Raw genomic sequence first — 21,982 nt, 5'->3', positions numbered from 1 at the left:
GTATTGTACATGAATGATTGTTGGTTGTTTATTAATATTGTGCTCAAACATAAAAATAGTCTATTGTACATGAATGATTGTTGGTTGTTTATTAATATTGTGCTCAAACATAAGTATAGTGTAATGTACATGGATGATTGTTGGTTGTTTATTAATATTGTGCTCAAACATAAGTATAGTGTATTGTACATGAATGATTGTTGGTTGTTTATTAATATTGTGCTCAAACATAAGTATAGTGTATTGTACATGAATGATTGTTGGTTGTTTATTAATACTGTGCTCAAACATAAGTATAGTGTATTGTACATGAATGATTGTTGGTTGTTTATTAATATTGTGCTCAAACATAAGTATAGTGTATTGTAAATGAATGATTGTTGGTTGTTTATTAATATTGTGCTCAAACATAAGTATAGTGTATTGTACATGAATGATTGTTGGTTGTTTATTAATATTGTGCTCAAACATAAGTATAGTGTAATGTACATGAATGATGGTTGGTTGTTTATTAATATTGTGCTCAAACATAAGTATAGTGTATTGTAAATGAATGATTGTTGGTTGTTTATTAATATTGTGCCTCAAACATAAGTATAGTGTATTGTACATGAATGATTGTTGGTTGTTTATTAATATTGTGCTCAAACATAAGTATAGTGTATTGTACATGAATGATTGTTGGTTGTTTATTAATATTGTGCTCAAACATAAGTATAGTGTATTGTACATGAATGATTGTTGGTTGTTTATTAATATTGTGCTCAAACATAAGTATAGTGTATTGTACATGAATGATTGTTGGTTGTTTATTAATATTGTGCTCAAACATAAGTATAGTGTAATGTACATGAATGATTGTTGGTTGTTTATTAATATTGTGCTCAAACATAAGTATTGTGTATTGTACATGAAAGATTGTTGGTTGTTTATTAATATTGTGCTCAAACATAAGTATAGTGTATTGTACATGAATGATTGTTGGTTGTTTATTAATATTGTGCTCAAACATAAGTATAGTGTATTGTACATGAATGATTGTTGGTTGTTTATTAATATTGTGCTCAAACATAAGTATAGTGTATTGTACATGAATGATTGTTGGTTGTTTATTAATACTGTGCTCAAACATAAGTATAGTGTATTGTACATGAATGATTGTTGGTTGTTTATTAATATTGTGCTCAAACATAAGTATAGTGTATTGTACATGAATGATGGTTGATTGTTTATTAATATTGTGCTCAAACATAAGTATAGTGTATTGTACATGAATGATTGTTGGTTGTTTATTAATATTGTGCTCAAACATAAGTATAGTCTATTGTACATGAATGATTGTTGGTTGTTTATTAATATTGTGCTCAAACATAAGTATAGTGTAATGTACATGGATGATTGTTGGTTGTTTATTAATATTGTGCTCAAACATAAGTATAGTGTATTGTACATGAATGATTGTTGGTTGTTTATTAATACTGTGCTCAAACATAAGTATAGTGTATTGTACATAAATGATTGTTGGTTGTTTATTAATATTGTGCTCAAACATAAGTATAGTGTATTGTACATGAATGATGGTTGGTTGTTTATTAATATTGTGCTCAAACATAAGTATAGTGTATTGTACATGAATGATTGTTGGTTGTTTATTAATATTGTGCTCAAACATAAGTATAGTGTATTGTACATGAATGATTGTTGGTTGTTTATTAATATTGTGCTCAAACATAAGTATAGTGTATTGTACATGAATGATGGTTGGTTGTTTATTAATATTGTGCTCAAACATAAGTATAGTGTATTGTACATGAATGATTGTTGGTTGTTTATTAATATTGTGCTCAAACATAAGTATAGTGTATTGTACATGAATGATTGTTGGTTGTTTATTAATATTGTGCTCAAACATAAGTATAGTGTAATGTACATGAATGATTGTTGGTTGTTTATTAATATTCTGCTCAAACATAAGTATTGTGTATTGTACATGAAAGATTGTTGGTTGTTTATTAATATTGTGCTCAAACATAAGTATAGTGTATTGTACATGAATGATTGTTGGTTGTTTATTAATATTGTGCTCAAACATAAGTATAGTGTATTGTACATGAATGATTGTTGGTTGTTTATTAATATTGTGCTCAAACATAAGTATAGTGTATTGTACATGAATGATTGTTGGTTGTTTATTAATACTGTGCTCAAACATAAGTATAGTGTATTGTACATGAATGATTGTTGGTTGTTTATTAATATTGTGCTCAAACATAAGTATAGTGTATTGTACATGAATGATGGTTGATTGTTTATTAATATTGTGCTCAAACATAAGTATAGTGTATTGTACATGAATGATTGTTGGTTGTTTATTAATATTGTGCTCAAACATAAGTATAGTGTAATGTACAAGAATGATTGTTGGTTGTTTATTAATATTGTGCTCAAACATAAGTATAGTGTAATGTACATGAATGATTGTTGGTTGTTTATTAATATTGTGCTCAAACATAAGTATAGTGTATTGTACATGAATGATTGTTGGTTGTTTATTAATATTGTGCTCAAACATAAGTATAGTGTATTGTACATGAATGATTGTTGGTTGTTTATTAATATTGTGCTCAAACATAAGTATAGTGTATTGTACATGAATGATTGTTGGTTGTTTATTAATATTGTGCTCAAACATAAGTATAGTGTATTGTACATGAATGATTGTTGGTTGTTTATTAATATTGTGCTCAAACATAAGTATACTGTATTGTACATGGATGATTGTTGGTTGTTTATTAATATTGTGCTCAAACATAAGTATAGTGTAATGTACAAGAATGATTGTTGGTTGTTTATTAATATTGTGCTCAAACATAAGTATGGTGTATTGTACATGAATGATTGTTGGTTGTTTATTAATATTGTGCTCAAACATAAGTATAGTGTAATGTACATGGATGATTGTTGGTTGTTTATTAATATTGTGCTCAAACATAAGTATAGTGTAATGTACAAGAATGATTGTTGGTTGTTTATTAATATTGTGCTCAAACATAAGTATAGTGTATTGTACATGAATGATTGTTGGTTGTTTATTAATATTGTGCTCAAACATAAGTATAGTGTATTGTACATGAATGATTGTTGGTTGTTTATTAATATTGTGCTCAAACATAAGTATAGTGTATTGTACATGAATGATTGTTGGTTGTTTATTAATATCGTGCTCAAACATAAGTATAGTGTATTGTACATGAATGATTGTTGGTTGTTTATTAATATTGTGCTCAAACATAAGTATAGTGTAATGTACATGGATGATTGTTGGTTGTTTATTAATATTGTGCTCAAACATAAGTATAGTGTATTGTACATGGAAGTTTTGAAAGAGATATGTGTGGTCTCTTGTACGGATGATGTGTCAGAAGTCATGTGTGGTCTCTTGTATGGATGATGTGTGAGAAGTCATGTGTGGTCTCTTGTACGGATGATGTGTGAGAAGTCATGAGTTGTTTCTTGTACGAATGATGTGTCAGAAGTCATGTGTGGTCTCTTGTACGGATGATGTTTCAGAAGCTGTGTGTGGTCTCTTGTATGGATGATGTGTGAGAAATCATGTGTGGTCTCTTGTACGGATGATGTGTGAGAAGCCATGTGTGGTCTCTTGTACGGATGATGTGTAAGAAGTCATGTGTGGTCTCTTGTATGGATGATGTGTGAGAAGTCATGTGTGGTCTCTTGTACGGATGATGTGTGAGAAGCCATGTGTGGTCTCTTGTACGGATGATGTGTCAGAAGTCATGTGTGGTCTCTTGTACGGATGATGTGTGAGAAGCCATGTGTGGTCTCTTGTACGGATGATGTGTCAGAAGTCATGTGTGGTCTCTCGTATGGATGATGTGTGAGAAGTCATGTGTGGTCTCTTGTACGGATGATGTGTCAGAAGTCATGTGTGGTCTCTTGTAAGGATGATGTGTCAGAAGCCATGTGTTGTCACACATATGGATGATGTGTCAGAAGCCATGTGTGGTCTCACATATGGATGATGTGTCAGAAGCCATGTGTGGTCTCACATATGGATGATGTGTGAGAAGCCATGTGTGGTTTCTTGTACGGATGATGTGTCAGAAGTCATGTGTGGTCTCTTGTACGGATGATGTGTCAGAAGCTGTGTGTGGTCTATTATATGAATGATATGTCAGAAGCTTTCTATGGTGTCTTATATGGATGATGTATATAAAAGATAAAAATGTTATACAAAGCTTTATTTCTAACAAACAGAAATTAATTATTTCATTTTTAGGTTTACTAAAGCTACAGAAATTATGTTATCACAATATAGTAAAAATACTAATTATTATGTGTACCTGTTCAAACATAAATAACACCATAGATATTTGGTTCAAACACAAATAACACTATAGATATTTGGTTCAAACACAAATAACACTATAGATATTTGGTATATAATAGAAACCTTTCTTTTTCTTTTTTTAATAAGTTATTCAATTATCTTATTGCTCAGTGTTATTGTTTTATCAAGTATAGTGCAATAAATTATCAACTCACTGTAATTTATTTACAAAGTCATTCACTGTGCAAGGAATATTTTCATTTTAATAACATGATTGTTTGTAACTGTGTGCTATTGGCCACTGTTTAATTCATATAATAAGTTTTCTTCACTGTGCTGGGTACTGTTTCATTTTAATAACATCATTGTTTGTTAAAATGTCTTGATGCCAAGAAAAACATAACATAACTTGGAAATATTGTGAATTATCTCAATAAAAAACACAGGAATTAATTAAGGGTTAATTACATTGTGAAAAACAGGGATTGGTTGTTGTGGACAAGTCTAAGACAAACAATATCAATAGCTAATGTAGGTTTACAAATTATAAACCAATAGTGTCATTCCAATATCAATAGCTAATGTAGGTTTACAAATTATAAACCGATAGTGTCATTCCAATATCAATAGCTAATGTAGGTTTACAAATTATAAACCGATAGTGTCATTCCAATATCAGTAGCTAATGTAGGTTTACAAATTATAAACCGATAGTGTCATTCCAATACCAATAGCTAATGTAGGTTTACAAATTATAAACCGATAGTGTCATTCCAATATCAGTAGCTAATGTAGGTTTACAAATTATAAACCAATAGTGTCATTCCAATATCAGTAGCTAATGTAGGTTTACAAATTATAAACCAATAGTGTCATTCCAATATCAGTAGCTAATGTAGGTTTACAAATTATAACCCGATAGTGTCATTCCAATATCAATAGCTAATGTAGGTTTACAAATTATAGACCGATAGTGTCATTCCAATATCAGTAGCTAATGTAGGTTTACAAATTATAAACCAATAGTGTCATTCCAATATCAGTAGCTAATGTAGGTTTACAAATTATAAACCAATAGTGTCATTCCAATATCAGTAGCTAATGTAGGTTTACAAATTATAACCCGATAGTGTCATTCCAATATCAATAGCTAATGTAGGTTTACAAATTATAGACCGATAGTGTCATTCCAATATCAATAGCTAATGTAGGTTTACAAATTATAAACTAATAGTGTCATTCCAATATCAATAGCTAATGAAGGTTTACAAATTATAAACCAATAGTGTCATTCCAATATCAGTAGCTAATGTAGGTTTACAAATTATAACCCGATAGTGTCATTCCAATATCAATAGCTAATGTAGGTTTACAAATTATAAACCGATAGTGTCATTCCAATAACAATAGCTAATGTAGGTTTACAAATTATAAACCGATAGTGTCATTCCAATATCAATAGGTAATGTAGGTTTACAAATTATAGACCGATAGTGTCATTCCAATATCAATAGCTAATGTAGGTTTACAAATTATAAACCGATAGTGTCATTCCAGTATCAATAGCTAATGTAGGTTTACAAATTATAAACTAATAGTGTCATTCCAATATCAATAGCTAATGAAGGTTTACAAATTATAAACTAATAGTGTCATTCCAATATCAATAGCTAATGAAGGTTTACAAATTATAAACTAATAGTGTCTTTCCAATATCAATAGCTAATGAAGGTTTACAAATTATAAACCGATAGTGTCATTCCAATATCAATAGCTAATGTAAATTTACAAATTATAAACCGATAGTGTCATTCCAATATCAATAGGTAATGTAGGTTTACAAATTATAGCCCGATAGTGTCATTCCAATATCAATAGCTAATGTAGGTTTACAAATTATAAACCGATAGTGTCATTCCAATATCAATAGCTAATGTAGGCTTACAAATTATAAACCGATAGTGTCATTCCAATATCAATAGCTAATGTAGGTTTACAAATTATAAACCGATAGTGTCATTCCAATATCAATAGGTAATGTAGGTTTACAAATTATAAACCGATAGTGTCATTCCAATATCAATAGCTAATGTAGGTTTACAAATTATTAACCGATAGTGTCATTCCAATATCAATAGGTAATGTAGGTTTACAAATTATAAACCGATAGTGTCATTCCAATATCAATAGCTAATGTAGGTTTACAAATTATAAACCGATAGTGTCATTCCAATATCAATAGGTAATGTAGGTTTACAAATTATAGACCGATAGTGTCATTCCAATATCAATAGCTAATGTAGGTTTACAAATTATAAACCGATAGTGTCATTCCAATATCAATAGCTAATGTAAGTTTACAAATTATAAACCGATAGTGTCATTCCAATATCAATAGCTAATGTAGGTTTACAAATTATAGACCGATAGTGTCATTCCAATATCAATAGTTTATGTAGGTTTACAAATTATAAACCGATAGTGTCATTCCAATATCAATAGCTAATGTAGGTTTACAAATTATAGACCGATAGTGTCATTCCAATATCAATAGCTAATGTAGGTTTACAAATTATAAACCGATAGTGTCATTCCAATATCAATAGGTAATGAAGGTTTACAAAATGTTATTATATGCAGGTTTATGTTGTATACGTGTACTACAATGATAATACTCAGAAGGGTACGGTGTACTTGTGTTGTACTATAACTGAGATATATTTGTACAATACAGAAATACTCTTTCTTTTTTCTCAAGTATTAATGACCCTCTATTTTTATATTTTCATCTTATCTAACGATTTATTATTTTAAAGGAACAATAAAACAAATATTGAGTGGTCTAGGTGAAAACGAATGATGACGTCAAACAGTGATGATGTGTTTTGTAAAACAAAAATGTTAAAATCTGTATGTTTTGTTAATTTTATGTAATTAATAAAATTAACCCCCATGAGTCATCGGTCGGTTACTGATGAAATGATGTATTTAACCTCTAAGTTGTCCTAACCTGCAGTCCATCGTAGAGGAAGAGAACACAAGCGCACAACAATGTCACCAAGATGAGCTGGAAAGTTGTAGCGTGGGCGCCATTTTGTTTTCCTTCAGGAATGGAAGTTTCTGGTTAAAGGAAATAGTAGACAAGATACAAGTCGAAACTAATTACTTAGACCTCGATCAAACATAGAGAAAAATAAATCTTAAGACAATTAACTGTCAAATATTAATTAAAATCATCACTAAATAATATACAGGAATCTCCCCTCGACAATAAACAAAACTGTAGGTTATTGTAGAGAGAACAGCTGGAACCATGAATTATATACATGCTTTCAGATATAAATTATATCGATTCATGTATGGGTAATGTTAAATGTATTAAATGAAAGAAGACATTACTTCCAATTATATATAAGTAAATAATGTATTTAAAATAATAATAGTAATAATAACAAAGTCAACTTAATATTACTTCTGTAATCAATCAGTTATTTTTAATTGTAAATTGGTAACGGATTTTAGTGTTGTTTTCAAGTTACTTTACATCTATCCAAAGTAAGAAAGAGTTTTATTTCTTATTTGTAAATTAATATGTTATGTTAATTATTATTATTTTCCTGGTGGTTTATGTCTGTAAAATTAAGGACAACCTTTACTTTGTATTTATTGTTTAGTATGTTATTTTCATGTTGGTTTACATATCTCCGAATGCAAGTGACACTTACTTTTTAATTAACCTGTTATTTTAATGTGTGTTTTTATTTACTTCTATAGAAATCCAAAAATCACTTTAATCTGTGTTGATTTACTTATATATATATATTATTTATGATGAACTTCCAACGTTACTAAGACACTTGCACGTGCAAACGTAGTCACGAGTTTCTGAAGCCTAACCTATGTATTTCCTCCCCCACACAGCCGTGCTAAGCAAACGAAACACTTCTACAGGGTTTTCACAACGATGGCGTGTCGTCGTTAGTCTAATTATGAGATGAGCTAAATTATATTCCAATACATGTAGATTTATAGATAGTATACAACAAGGTGAAGCTGTTAGCCAAACTTTGGTTAATGTCACAATATGCGGTTTTCTTACCATTGTCCATGTTTTCATAGTGACTTTGTATCTTGGGTGTCTCTTGTGTGGTATCAGCTTGGAATATCCTGTTGTGAACTTGTCTTCCAACCAAAGTCAAGGAAAGGATGATAACTGGCACCTGAGATGGAGTAGAGATACATGTCTGTATAGATGTGTTTCTTTATATATGTCACACTATCAACATTGAGCAATCTACAGACAAACTTACGTCTTACAGATCAGTGTACATGTTACACCAATCTATAGACGTTTAGACAACCACACGTCTTACAGGACAGTATACATGTTACACCAATCTATAGACGTTTAGACAACCATACGTCTTACACGTCAGTATACATGTTACACCAATCTATAGACGTTTAGACAACCATACGTCTTACACAACAGTGTACATGTTACACCAATCTATAGACGTTTAGACAACCATATGTCTTACACGTCAGTATACATGTTACACCAATCTATAGACGTTTAGACAACCATACGTCTTACACGTCAGTATACATGTTACACCAATCTATAGACGTTTAGACAACCATACGTCTTACACGTCAGAATACATGTTACACCAATCTATAGACGTTTAGACAACCATACGTCTTACACGACAGTGTACATGTTACACCAATCTATAGACGTTTAGACAACCATACGTCTTACACGTCAGTATACATGTTACACCAATCTATAGACGTTTAGACAACCATACGTCTTACACGTCAGTATACATGTTACACCAATCTATAGACGTTTAGACAACCATACGTCTTACAGATCAGTGTACATGTTACACCAATCTATAGACGTTTAGACAACCATATGTCTTACACGTCAGTATACATGTTACACCAATCTATAGACGTTTAGACAACCATACGTCTTACAGATCAGTGTACATGTTACACCAATCTATAGACGTTTAGACAACCATACGTCTTACAGATCAGTGTACATGTTACACCAATCTATAGACGTTTAGACAACCATACGTCTTACACGTCAGTGTACATGTTACACCAATCTATAGACGTTTAGACAACCATACGTCTTACAGATCAGTGTACATGTTACACCAATCTATAGACGTTTAGACAACCATATGTCTTACACAACAGTGTACATGTTACACCAATCTATAGACGTTTAGACAACCATATGTCTTACACGTCAGTGTACATGTTATACCAATCTATAGACGTTTAGACAACCATACGTCTTACAGATCAGTGTACATGTTACACCAATCTATAGACGTTTAGACAACCATATGTCTTATACAACAGTGTACATGTTACACCAATCTATAGACGTTTAGACAACCATACGTCTTACACGTCAGTGTACATGTTACACCAATCTATAGACGTTTAGACAACCATACGTCTTACAGATCAGTGTACATGTTACACCAATCTATAGACGTTTAGACAACCATACGTCTTACACGTCAGTATACATGTTACACCAATCTATAGACGTTTAGACAACCATACGCCTTACAGATCAGTATACATGTTACACCAATCTATAGACGTTTAGACAACCATACGTCTTACACGTCGGTATACATGTTACACCAATCTATAGACGTTTAGACAACCATACGTCTTACACGTCAGTATACATGTTACACCAATCTATAGACGTTTAGACAACCATACGTCTTACAGATCAGTGTACATGTTACACCAATCTATAGACGTTTAGACAACCATACGTCTTACACGTCAGTATACATGTTACACCAATCTATAGACGTTTAGACAAACTTACGTCTTACAGATCAGTGTACATGTTACACCAATCTATAGACGTTTAGACAACCATACGTCTTACACGTCAGTATACATGTTACACCAATCTATAGACGTTTAGACAACCATACGTCTTACACGTCAGTATACATGTTACACCAATCTATAGACGTTTAGACAACCATACGTCTTACACGTCAGTATACATGTTACACCAATCTATAGACGTTTAGACAACCATACGTCTTACACGTCATTGTACATGGTAATTAATTTAGATGAGTAACCTAGCTTTCCCTTTCATTAGTGAGAAATGTTTACCATCAACAGTGCCATGATCCAGAAAGCGAAGTCTATATGTGTCTTTTTCTGGGCTTCTGCCAATGTGGCGGCAGGTAGTGTGGTATTCTCTCCGTATTCGTCTACTGGCTGTGTGGTGTTGTCTATGAACGGAGAACAGTCTTCATTCAAGACGAACGGCTGTGCAATCATGGGGCTCACGAAAGCTCCGACGCCATAGAAAAAATGTAGCGCCTAGAAGAGAAACGTAACGTAGATTGACAAGTGATGCTATATAATAATAATACTATATAAAAACGTAGATTGACAAGTGATGCTATATAATAATAATACTATATAAAAGAGAAATCGATTAGTGTCACAATAACTGTCAAGATTATAATAAATATTAAATATAACTAGAACCTTATAAGAAGTTTAGTACGTGTGAAATTTAGAGTTGCATTGTCCATTTACATAATTTAACCATATATATACACATACCATACATACACATAAGAATTATGTTGTCAACCATGACACACATGATAGAGAGCATGACAACACTGTAGATGTATCCTGGTGTTAGGAACCGAAAGTGATATACGTGATACAGGTCACAACATGACAACACTGTAGATGTATCCTGGTGTTAGGAACCGAAAGTGATATACGTGATACAGGTCACTATATATTGATATTTTCTAAACTTGTTCTCATAATTGGTTGAGTTCTTTCAACAGTAGCTGATATATATATTTATTATCGGATTTCTAAATAGCAAACGAATGTTTTGTTATCATTTAAGACAATATTGAGAGTTATGAAGGGTCACATTATGAAGGGTCACGACACATCCTTGTATTTATGAAGGGTCACATTATGAAGAGTCATGACACATCCTTGTATTTATGAAGGGTCACATTATGAAGGGTCACGACACATCCTTGTATTTATGAAGGGTCATGACACATCCTTGTATTTATGAAGGGTCACGACACATCCTTGTATTTATGAAGGGTCACGACACATCCTTGTATTTATGAAGGGTCATGACACATCCTTGTATTTATGAAGGGCCACGACACATCCTTGTATTTATGAAGGGCCACGACACATCCTTGTATTTACTGCATTATTTACATGACATTTCACTTCAGTCCAGTTCTTATTTCATGAAATATTAAAAAGAAATTTAGCTTCTTTCAAATGTTAGAATAACATAACACACTTATGTTATTGTAGACTGCTATCGCCTGCCTGAAGAAACGTAAAATCACACTCGATAGGGTTATTTACAAACATAGAAATTAGTTTCCTATTAACCCACCAGATGACAAGATTGTAGTACGACTGTAAGAAAACTACATTTAAATATTAGCAGGAACCATTTCGCAGTGAAACAGTGGGGGTTTTCCCCCTGCCATCAGTATCCCCTCCAAGTGTTAAGAAACTTTTATTGAAAGTTCTCTTCACTCCGAGCTGGCGAATTGTAACAAAAATAAATTGTTAGCATAACTTTAAAAGGCTTTCAGTCTTACTCATCTGGACTTAAGAACGTGACCAGGTTCGAACTTGTGGTCCCAGAGAATAAATGTCTTCTTTCCATTAATCCTTATAAAGTAAACAATTGCTGGAAACATATTTGGACTTTATTAAATTTCAATACTTTATTTTTATAAGTCAGAGCAGATAATAAATAACTTTTTACAATCTAACACATAAAAGCTTTTTTCATACAAATGAAATTTTCTAAAACTTGAAGGAGAGTATTTCCCTAGCGTATTTTGAACTCGTATAAAATGCCGCTTTCCTTACACCTCCGCTCACCATCCACGCAAATCGCTGGGAACGAGAATATAAGAAATATTTACCTGAAGAAACGGCGAGACTTCCTTCCCGTAGATGCGGATCATGGAAACGTTGGCTACTGTGTCGATAGCACCCATAAAAAAACCCATAACAGCCAACACAATAGCCAACATCCAGAGGACTTGGCAGAAAGGAATTATTGCCATGGTAATGGTCATCATTGTTATTCCAACAAGCAGCATCAGGTTCGTCGTGAATCTGTTTGGATATAGAAAGTTAATATAACTACTCAGCTATTACTGTTATCTGTTATTCTTCTGAAATACCTGCATTTTTCAATGAGGAAGTTGCTACATTTGTAGAATAGATGTGTATTTGAACATAGAAACGGTTATAGTTCCGGAATAAATACATGTTTGAATAAAGAAGCGGTTACGTGAATAGAAAAACTGTCTTCCCCCCAGTAGTTCAGCGGTACGTCTGCGGACTTACAACGCTAAAAACCGGGTTTCGATACCCGTGGTGGGCAGAGCACAGATAGCCCATTTTGTAGCTTTGTGCTTAATTCAAAACAATAGAAAAACTTCATACTTGAAAAAGGAAGCGGTTATAAGCTAACTGAATAAGGAAGTGGTTACACTTTCAAAATAGCTATATAACCCTGTTTAACCCTTATTTTATTTCATAATAACCTAGACTATAATTCACCCTCAGTGCCTTTGTTTACCCTTTGACCCAGTACACTCAAATAAAATTAACAAACCCTAGAAGGTGGAAGATTTGATTACAACGTTGATGTCTACTTATTACACAAGCTCATCGGAATATAGTAGTTACAATAATAATATATCTTCCAGTGTAACAACTTCACTGAAACTATTGTGATATTTAATTTACACAACAAAAGTGAGAAGAAGTGTTTCCAGACATTGTATATTTTCTTCTGTTTATTATATAGTACTACAATTTGAGTCGGGTGAAGCAAAGTTATTGTTTTGTCTGGATTGTGAGTCCAAGGATTTAAGGTTGGATAAAACACAGTCCGCAGAGCCGTGATATTCAAATACCAGTATTCTTTGATACAACTGTAGCACAACAGGTGGCGGTGAGTTCTACACGATAGCTGCCTTTTCTGTAGTTTGTCATTCCAAAAGCACAAACGACAACTGTAGACAACCATCGTGTACCCACGTGTGAAATTTCTAAGTACAACAGTTATCATACAGCTGTAATAAAAATTGTTAATAGAAGCTTAACCGTATGAAATAAATACCACAAAATTAAACTACAATTTGACATGTATGATGTTGTTTGTGATTAAACACAAAGCTATATAATGGGCTATCAAAACCTGGTTTCTGGCAGTAACATTTTGCGAACATAGCGCTGTGTTCATGGAGGTGGCCAAGAATGGAAGTGTAATAGGTACTATGCTATATTAACGTAGTAACGTGTCAATAGCTTGATATCTACGATAATAAATAGTGAAACTCGACGTAATTAGCTTCTCGTCTTAACTTTAAACAGTTTTGTATAAAACAGAACATCCTAGTTCTTAGTTAAGTGTTTCCAAGTGAAATATTACATAGCTAAAACCCTTTGTGGTTTTTTTCTCGGTTTTATCAATATTTTTATTAAAGTTGCAATCTGAGATCGACTAACGTAACCAAAGAGACCACTAACAACCATTTCAACCGGCTTGGCGCCAATTCGTCGCTTGGCGGTACGTTTCATTGCATGAGATCAGCTATGACAAATTGGTCGAGTCGCCACGAACAGCCGAGAAAGCACTCTCGACAATAGTGAATGCACTGTTACATGTGATGTAACAACGTAAAATGAGAACATCACAAAAAGGAAAGGGGCCGTATATAAATGTCAGAGCATAAAACAAATCCCCCCGTGAGTTCTAAAACGTACAGTACTTATTTTACATGTCTTAGAACAATCATTTTATATGTCGTAAAAACACACAAGTGGCTCCACCTGGAGGACTTTTATGCAGGAAGCTGTGACGTTGCTGATGTTAAACCACATGATATAAATATATATAGCGTGATTTTATCAAATTAGTCGCGACCCGCGAAATATTAACGAAAGTTTTCATGTCTTCCGATGAGATGTTTCTATCACTTCCGCGCGCACTATTTAAGCTACGACTTCTTCTGGGCATTACGTGTTAGATCGATGAATTCCGGTTTGTTCAAAATAATTCTATGCGTTCAGGCAAGCAACCTAACATAGATGTAACTCTTCTTAATAAAACTACAAGTAATGTAGCCAGTAAGGAAAATAATCGGTTTTATAATACAGTACGGATTATGAAACAGTTATGAGCGTTCAGTTTTACAAGTTCAGAACGATGATGAATAAACCCACAGTAAATAAGGTGTTCACAGTAGTCTATGAAACGAACCAAAACTAAATTATTGCTAAGTGAAATAAATGTAAATTTATAATGTAAGCAAACGTAGCTGCTTCTAAACACCTTTCAATATTTGGCTGCTTAGCAACTCGTAACTAAAATAAAAACATCGGAAAATATATGTAACGTTCTTAAAACGAAATATTTCAAATAATTATATGTAATATCCAATATTAGTTATATGTAATATCCAATATTAATCTCAAAATTAAGTTTTTTTAAGGTTTGGTTTCTTTGTTACTGAGAACAAAGCTATGCGATCTGTATTGCGCTCACCACGAGTATCGAAACCTGATTTTTATCGATATCCAGGTCACAACTAAATGTTGCATCAAGTTAGAACTAAACTTTAGTTTTATAGAGAAGAGATTTATCTTTAGGATCATAAAAGTAGACTGTTTAACTTCTCGTCCAGTCTGGTGTTTCGGTAAGCAATACACTCTTGTAGAGTCAATGTTGCTATAGGAACAAATTATCTTTCATCCAATCAAAAACATTTTCATGGAGCGATAGACACGTCTGTTCTTGTACAGTCGATGTTGCTATAGAAACACAGATCTGGGTTGATAGTTATATGAGAGTACGTTGAATTAAATATCGCAGTTGTTCGAGCTACATTCAGTTTAAGCAATATCTTCTGATATATTGTGATGACACGACAGCGCTAAAACATGGCATTGTGACGACACAACAGCGTTGAAACATGACATTGTGACGACACGACAGTGTTAAAATACGGTATTATTTTACGACACCACTGTAGTAAAAGATAATATTGTGATGAGATATGATTATATATTGTGACTATATTGTGACATCACGACTATATTAAAACATAACACTTTGACGATACCAATGTATTAAAATGTAATATTGTGGCTACACTAGTGTATTAAAACAATATCGTGACGACGTGATTGTAATGAAACATAAGATATGTATTTATACATTATAAATTAAATACTTCTGTATAAAGGCCTGCAACACCGAAAGTAAACTAAATAAAAGCAACTTTCGCTGTATTAAAACCATCCGCCTACTGTTAATAATAATATGTGAGCGAAAATTAAACCGGGACTGGAGATTAAACCTGCGACCACTGGCTAACAGGGGTAAGTGTTATTTCTTAAGTACAAGATTAAACAGTAACACAGTATGGTGACCATATTCACAGAGTGAGGACTTAAGAGCGAAATTTTAACACATCCACTAGATATCATGAGAACATGTGTACTTCACACCATGAGAACACATCCACTAGATATCATGTGAACATGTGTACTTCACACCATGAGAACACATCCACTAGATATCATGTGAACATGTGTACCTCACACCATGAGAACACATCCACTAGATATCATGTGAACATGCGTACTTCACACCATGAGAACACATCCACCAGATATCATGTGAACATGTGTACTTCACACCATGAGAACACATCCACCAGATATCATGTGAACATGTGTACTTCACACCATGAGAACACATCCACCAGATATCATGTGAACATGTGTACTTCACACCATGAAAACACATTCACCAGATATCATGTGAACATGTGTACTTCACACCATGAGAACACATCCACTAGATATCATGTGAACATGTGTACCTCACACCATGAGAACACATCCACCAGATATCATGTGAACATGTGTACTTCACACCATGAGAACACATCCACCAGATATCATGTGAACATGTGTACTTCACACCATGAGAACACATCCACCAGATATCATGTGAACATGTCTACCTACCATCAACCACACTCAGAGGTTAATATTTTCCTGTTTTTTTCTCACCAAGACAGCCTGTCTCTTACATAACCACATACGATATAATAGACTCTGACAATTTAAGATTTCATGTATTGTTTCTTTTCTGTTGAACCTTCTTCACAGTTCCAGTTCCAACAATGGTCACGTGAAATTTTCGACGACCAATCAATGAAAACGGGTTTTCTCGGGTTCTCCCTTCACAGTTTAGCAGTTGGTTCGACACAGTACAACAGCCACTCTCATGTCTTCCATTCCACTGTTCGTTCACACATTTATTGTTTTTTCCCTTACATATGCGTTTGTGTTTATATCTATTTATATATGCGCTAATACATATAATGTACTTTATACATTTTTATGTCCTATTGTACGTTTAAAGTCTCAATATTTCATGTTCATCTTCTGCTGTAAGTTCAGGTCTCATTATATAGCGTTCATGTTCTGTTACAGGTTTAAAGTCTAAATATTTCATGTTCATGTGTACATTTAACGTTTCATTATGTCATATTACGTCATATTCTATTGTAAGTTGAACGTCACGTTTTTCTAAACTCTGACAAATATTTATTATGACTACAGACTTTCACCAACAGTCACAGTTATTTTAAAAATTCCAGTAACTTAATTAGATATGAATAACCTTGAATTGTGATATAATATTACTGGTCTAACGTGGCGGAATGTTGTATTATGCGTAGTCTAAACGGCCGTGACTGCTGTAAAGATGTGAACACATCGAGGTAATTCTGTTGTGTAGAATAATAGGATACTGAGGCTAAAAATCAGGATTTATTAATTTAGAAAAGTTGCTATGGAAAATAAATATAATTGAACTGTTTTACATATTTAAAACCAAGGTGAGGAAATGGAATTTTACAAATACGATCTGGAATTAGAAGAATAATTGAAAAATATCAAAAAATAAAACAATTACTTAAGCATGAATTAGATCGGCTCACCTACTAATTAAGTAAAGAGAGAGAATGTGTTCAAAGTGACGGGTTACACCTGAACCAACAGTAATTCAAGCTACAGTATTCTAAATTCATTTAGATATGAGTAGCTCTCGGCTGTCTCATCTCATAAATCACCTACGTTTTTAGAAACTCTAGAAGGTTACGATTTTACTCAATAGATGTCGCATGTTGTACAGTTTTAGGTTTTTATAATTTTCATAAAATGTGTCTTTGCAACGTAAAATATCGATTACAAGTGAGAAGATATTTTGACGTCAAATTTTCAACTTTATCCAATTTTTCATTGAGATATATCAGAGTTTTTACCCTTTTTTATATATCACAATTTTAACATCTGTCAGTGTTTTTGTCAGTATAGATATTGGGACACTTTTGTCATCCTTGTAAATATATACAAATATATTGTTCATTGAAAAATTATATCATGTTAAAGAAAAAGAAACGTTATAGTTTACTTTAAGGAGACAACAAGCGGAAAACGGCTGCCCAACTATAAACATTATCTTAAAGGTAAAGCTTTATCATGTGTAGTTTCACTGGAAATTCTTGAAAAAGCCATTTCGAAATTTTCCCCCTCAAGACATTTATAAATTTTAAAAAATCACTTTGTTACTCTGTTGTTAACACTGAGCGTACAACTAGATTACTGCATGAGTTTAAAGCTACGTTTTAATTTGGATAAAGACTAGCAAGGTATACAAAATACATATATCTTATGTTGTAATCTTTGGTTAAGCCTAGCAAGGTATACAAAATACATATATCTTATGTTGTAATCTTTGGTTAAGCCTAGCAAGGTATACAAAATACATATATCTTGTGTTGTAATCTTTGGTTAAGCCTAAAAGTTTATGAAGCTAAAAATCGGGCTAGAATACTCATAGTGGGCACAACGCAAATAGCTCATTGTGTAGATTTATATTTACTAACAAACTAAACATGGTATTCTCAGTCTTTCCATAAAATTCGAGGACACAGCTGGGTGAGGTGGGCTAAATGGCAGAGCTTGGTAAGGTGGGGCTAAACTATAAATATTTTTAATGTATGTACTTATGATTGTACACGGGTATGGCCTGTCAATTAGATACTTGACTCGTAATCTGAGGGTCGCGGGTTCGAATCCCCATTACACCAAACATGCTCGCCCTTTCAGCCATGGCGACGTTATAATGTGATGGTAAATTGCACTATCCGTTGGTATAAGAGTAGCTCAAGAGTTGGCGGTGGGTGGTGATGACTAGCTGCCTTCCCTCTAGTCTTACACTGCTAAATTAGGGACGGCTAACGCAGATAGCCCTCATGTAGCATTGTGCAAAATGCATCAAACATTCATTACCTTCAATGTATCCAGTATTTGTAGTTACACTAGTTCAAGATTCAATCTCATTAAATTTTCAAATATTTTATGTTAGTCCTAAAAAGGGCCTGTTGCCCCAAATACTGTTCTGTTGTTTCCAAAATAATCATTCCGCAGGGCTCAGCGTTAAATGTGAGAATTTATAACGCTAAATATCGGACTTCGATACCCGTGGTAGGCACACCAAAAAAAACAACAGCATGTGTAGCTCTGCTCATAGAGACAAGTAAATAAAATAATTTTATTTTCTCAGCTTGTCTGTTTTAGTGAACATAAAGTAACGTCTGTTTCTTTTGTACGTGAAAAGCGACCTATCACGTAACGTCTAATATCTATTTGACGTGTTTCTGAAACACGTGACAAAGTAACTTGTGTTTTCGTAGTTTTCCCGCCCCCAACATTTCAAAAAGCTACAAAAAACGCCTTTTCATCCTGTTTACGAATTACGCTGAATCCGATACTATAGTTAAATACAGAATGTTTCATTTTTAACTTCAATTTTATCAACCTTAATTCCAGATATATAACGGAACAGTTGCGAACCAGGAACGTATATATGCGGGTGGCTGGCCTAACCAGTTTCGTTTGTTTTGAATTTTGCGCAAAGCATTACAAGGGTTATATCCGATAATAGTGAAAAACAAGATGGCAGATAGTTATCACCACACAGCTGATACAGCGAACATGTTTGGTGAGGTAGAGGTTCGATTCCGTGGAATGTAATGTACAGGTTTAAAAGAAACAATTTAAATACCAAGTAAGTAACTTGTAGTTATACATGCCATGATAGAGTGGTCAAGACAGAGCCTGAGTGGACCCACCGTTTCGAAAGGCCTTAAGGTATTTTCACTCGATAGAAAATGGCGTATATTTTTCTCTGTTTTTTTCTTGATTATCAAAATTGTCCTCACAATTGTCTAAGTACTAGAATAAATTAGAAATTACTTTGTCGCATAATGGTTTATCGTACTCGTAAAGAATGCCATGTTATTCAGTGTTAAGTAATGTAATATCGTACACATTGATTCTAACATACAAAATATATTATGTTATTGTTTAAACATGACCCAACATCTCAGTAACATAATATAGATTGTGTGTCATTGTTTAAACATGACCCAACATCTCAGTAACATAATATAGATTGTGTGTCATTGTTTAAACATGACCCAACATCTCAGTAACATAATATAGATTGTATGTCATTGTTTAAACATGAACCAACATCTCAGTAACATAATATAGATTGTATGTCATTGTTTAAACATGACCCAACATCTCAGTAACATAATATAGATTGTATGTCATTGTTTAAACATGACCCAAAATCTCATCTATACTCCAATATTACTGAAACACAATCTAACATACAATCTATATTATGTTATTGTTTAGACATGATCCAACATCTCATCCATACCCCAATATTACTGAAACACGATCTATATTATATTATTGTTTAGACATGGCCCAGCATCACAGGCTATATCCCACTATTACTGAAACCCAATCTAACATACAATCTATATTATGTTATTGTTTAGACATGATCCAACATCTCATCCATTCCCCAATATTACTGAAACACGATCTATATTATATTATTGTTTAGACATGGCCCAGCATCACAGGCTATATCCCACTATTACTGAAACCCAATCTAACATACAATCTATATTATGTTATTGTTTAGACATGATCCAACATCTCATCCATTCCCCAATATTACTGAAACACGATCTATATTATATTATTGTTTAGACATGACCCAGCATCACAGGCTATATCCCACTATTACTGAAACCCAATCTAATATACAATCTATATTATGTTATTGTTTAGACATGATCCAACATCTCATCCATACCACAATATTACTGAAACACGATCTATATTATATTATTGTTTAGACATGGCCCAGCATCACAGGCTATATCCCACTATTACTGAAACCCAATCTAACATACAATCTATATTATGTTATTGTTTAGACATGATCCAACATCTCATCCATACCCCAATATTACTGAAACACGATCTATATTATATTATTGTTTAGACATGGCCCAGCATCACAGGCTATATCCCACTATTACTGAAACCCAATCTAACATACAATCTATATTATGTTATTGTTTAGACATGATCCAACATCTCATCCATACCCCAATATTACTGAAACACGATCTATATTATATTATTGTTTAGACATGGCCCAGCATCACAGGCTATACCCCAATATTACTTAAACCCAATCTAACATACAATCTATATTATGTTATTGTTTAGATTGCGAGTATATTGATATATATTATATAACTACTACAGTGAGTATTATACGATTGTTATTTTTGTTTTATATATAGTTGAATCACTGATATGTTACAGCTGCTACGGTACGGTTGGTACAGCAGAGTAAGTATTATACAGTTGTTACAATAAGTTGTGTACGATTTGTCAGTTGGAATTAGAACAGTTTCTATGATACGTTTGGTTCTAAAAATTGTTTCGTTTTAAGGCGTTATAAATTAAACTATAAATGTATATAAACGACCCTTATCTCTATGTTTGTTCTGTTAAAATACACACACAGCTTCAGGAGCCTCATGGGGGTCGTTGTTTAGTTCATGTTTCATTTCATTAATCTAATGCTTTTATAACAAAGGTGTAACTTTGTATTCAACCTGGGTTTCCATTTATGGAGTAACCTTTCACTGTATCAAATATTAATCTTCGTAAGAAAATGTCACGTGGAGGAAAACCATATACGTACTTTAAACAATGACGTCACTAGAAAACGTCCTCACGATAGCCTATCGACTAATGGTTCTTAAACGTATTTTAGTGTCACTATTCCTGTTTCCAAATAGCCATTGTTAACTTCAGCAGAAAGCAACACGTTCGACTACGTTTCTTTCTTGGTTTACTCAATAAAGGTTTGTGTTTCTTGACTTACACTATCAGTCTTCATCTTACGGTTCCCATGGAAACAACACTTTTTAATAACACTAACAGTATTATATATTTTCCCTCCGGTAAAGTCGGTAGTTTAGCGGATATTGGTTACTTGTGTAACTATACATAAAAATATAAACATATCTATATTTCATGAACCTTTGTTTGTCATACACAAAC

At 33.0% G+C, this 21,982-nt stretch overlaps 1 pseudogene across 1 annotated transcript in view; it reads right to left on the bottom strand.

Annotated features, from left to right (window-relative positions):
- Positions 1-12,553, bottom strand: part of LOC143258083 (major facilitator superfamily domain-containing protein 4A-like) — a 42,098-nt pseudogene extending 29,545 nt beyond the window's left edge. The window contains exons 1-4 of the transcript XR_013032135.1: positions 12,364-12,553; positions 10,532-10,744; positions 8,451-8,571; positions 7,362-7,471 (exon numbers count right to left, since the gene is read on the bottom strand). The product of XR_013032135.1 is annotated as a major facilitator superfamily domain-containing protein 4A-like (transcript). The remainder of the gene's footprint in view (positions 1-7,361; positions 7,472-8,450; positions 8,572-10,531; positions 10,745-12,363) is intronic.
- Between the last annotated feature and the right edge of the window lie 9,429 nt (positions 12,554-21,982).

Source organism: Tachypleus tridentatus, chromosome 7 (genome assembly GCF_004210375.1).
Source record: "Tachypleus tridentatus isolate NWPU-2018 chromosome 7, ASM421037v1, whole genome shotgun sequence".
In the NCBI taxonomy this organism is placed as follows: domain Eukaryota; kingdom Metazoa; phylum Arthropoda; class Merostomata; order Xiphosura; family Limulidae; genus Tachypleus; species Tachypleus tridentatus.
Note: the sequence above shows the minus strand (reverse complement) of the source record. Positions and strands in the feature narration are given on the sequence as shown.